Source organism: Bufo gargarizans, chromosome 5, assembly GCF_014858855.1.
Source record: "Bufo gargarizans isolate SCDJY-AF-19 chromosome 5, ASM1485885v1, whole genome shotgun sequence".
Taxonomy (NCBI): domain Eukaryota; kingdom Metazoa; phylum Chordata; class Amphibia; order Anura; family Bufonidae; genus Bufo; species Bufo gargarizans.
The window spans coordinates 312,717,607-312,720,211 of NC_058084.1; positions in this window are offsets into that span (position 1 = coordinate 312,717,607).

The following is a 2,605-nucleotide window of genomic DNA, read 5'->3' on the forward strand; positions in this document are numbered from 1 at the left end:
AACTCCTCTATGCACCATCTTTCGTTATTTGGAGACCCTGCTACCGCTATTGATCCTTTTTTGACTATTATAACAGACTTTAGACGCATTCAGTCCTGAATATTAACTGGGGTAAATCAATAATTTTACCATTAGACCCACTGCCTTTGGACCTGCGCTTAGTTCATACTAATCTGCTGGTTGTGAGAATCTTTAATATTTGTGGGTGGAGATATTGGCAAGAGTGTCTGATTTTATAGAGGCTAACCTAACACTGTTAATGGTGAAGTTCACACAAAAATTCCACTTTTGGTGTGGATAGTGTGGAAATTTGATAAAGATGGTTATGATGCTGCAGCTTTTGTATATTCTCCACAACTCACTGGTGTGTATTCATCTGTGGTCTTTCACAAGATACATTTCGTACTTTGTTATGGAAGAAGCAATTTAGTCAAATTTGCTATGAGACTTTACAGAGGGACAAGTCATCTGGCAGTCTTGTGCTTCCTAATCCCCTATTGTACTCTTTGGCTGACAGATGCAGCATTTTAAAGGCTGGAACAGTAAGGATTGCTGGAAGATGAGTGGTTGATTAACATCTTGGGTTATGGGCTTGAGTCCCCCTATAGCTGCCCTTGAAGAGGGGCCAGAAGATGGTTTGGATTTTTCCCTACTTTGATGCTCATGAGGAAGGTCTGGGAAGGTCAAAAATATATTTAAAGCCCCTATTCAGAATTCATTGTCTTTCCCCTATGTCACTCCGCCCCCCTACCTGACCTGTCCATTACATTTAATAGCACAACGCTTTCTCCAGTCTCGCAGGCCTGCAGCCCGGGGTAACATTAGATTCTGCCCTTAGCTTTTAACCACACATCCAAACCCTCACCTCCACCTGCTGATTTCAACTTAAGAACATCTCTCTTATTCGCGCCTTCCTCACCCGAGTCAACTAAAATACTAGTGCACGCTCTCGTCATCTTCCGCCTGGACTACTGCAACATCCTCCTGTGTGCCCTTCTATCCAGCCTCTTGCTCCCCTCTAATCTATTCTCAACTCTGCTTCCCGTTTAATCCACCTCTCACCCCCTTTCTCCTCTGCCTCCCCATCACCCAGCAAATTCAGTTTAAAATACTTATAACTACATAACAGCTGTCCACAACCCGTCCCCTCCTTAGATCTCTGACCTGCTCCCCCAGTACATTCCCACACGTAATCTCAGATCCTCACAGGACCTCCTCTGTTCTCCTCTCATCTGTTCTTCACACATCGACTACAAGATTTCATGTGCCTCTCCCCTACTGTGGAACTCTCTCCCCCAACATGTAAGCCTTCAAGAGTAACCTGAAAACCTACCTCTTCAGGAAAGCCTACCATCTCCAATGAGCATGCTGCCACCACACAGCCAGATGAGCAGCCTATACCCTCACCCAAGGGCGTAGCTATAGGGGGTGCAGAGGTAGCAGTTGCTACCGGGCCCAGGAGCCTGAGGGGCCCAAAGACCCTTGTGTCGCATAAGAAGATACAGGTATTATAGAAAGTGCATGCAGGTCAAGTTACACTTCTGGCTGAAGGGAAGGGTGAGGTCAAGAATTTTGCATAAGGGGGTGGACGTTTCAATTTTTGCCTCAGGCAGCACGAAGGCTATGTGCTCCCCTGCCCCTGTCCACCAAGCACTCGGGGAAGGGGGACCCCAAGCTGAATTTTTGCACCAGGGCCCATTAGCCTTTAGCTACGCCCCTGCCCTCACCTACTGGGTTCTCCCCTTTCCTTATAGACTGTAAGCTCCAGCGAGTAGGGTCCTCTACCCCTCTGTACCAGTCTGTTAATAGTTTGTTTATTGTGTTTTTATGTTTGTGTAACCCCATCTGTATGTACAGCGCCATGGAATATCCCAGAGATCTAGGAAGAGAGACAGTTTTCTCTTGTAAGATATACAAACTTTCTTACATTCACCTGTACTATTCAGGTATTCAAAGTTTGTTGAAAGTACATTAACCATTTAAAGTCTTATACACACAACCATATTTGTATCCATTTGTGCAGATTGCACCTGTTGGACCTATTCATTTCTATGGGTCTGCAAAAAGAACGGAAATCCGTGTGCTGTCCGCATCCATGTGTCCATTCCACAGATTATAGAACAAGCCTTATTCTTGTCCGTATTGCAGACAAAAATAGTAAATTCTAGTGATGGGCGTGAAAACCATGCGGATTGCAGATGGAAGGTGCCTGTATTTTCTGCATCCGTGAGCATAGGACATCCCTTTAAGTGGAGCCTTGCCAGTCACTCCCTGCAATTTGCTTCTGCTGCCTGTACAAGTGTGTAGCTCCACATGCATCAACACTGTATCTGCAATTCATTACACTCAACTATGCAAACACCTACATGATAGGCAGGGATCTGCTGCTCAGCTGGTTTAGCACTGAGTCCCCCTTCAAAGTTTCCCCTGCACAGTGGCGCTCCCAGTCACCCACGGTGCAGCAAACACTGAGGGGACATGACCTAGTGCCCAGACCCTCATAATCACAAACAGATGGCATATGCTATTGATACTCCCATTGTGAGACAGGAAAACCCCTTTAATCCAGAACAGCCTACCATTAGGCCTTGTTCACACTGCATGT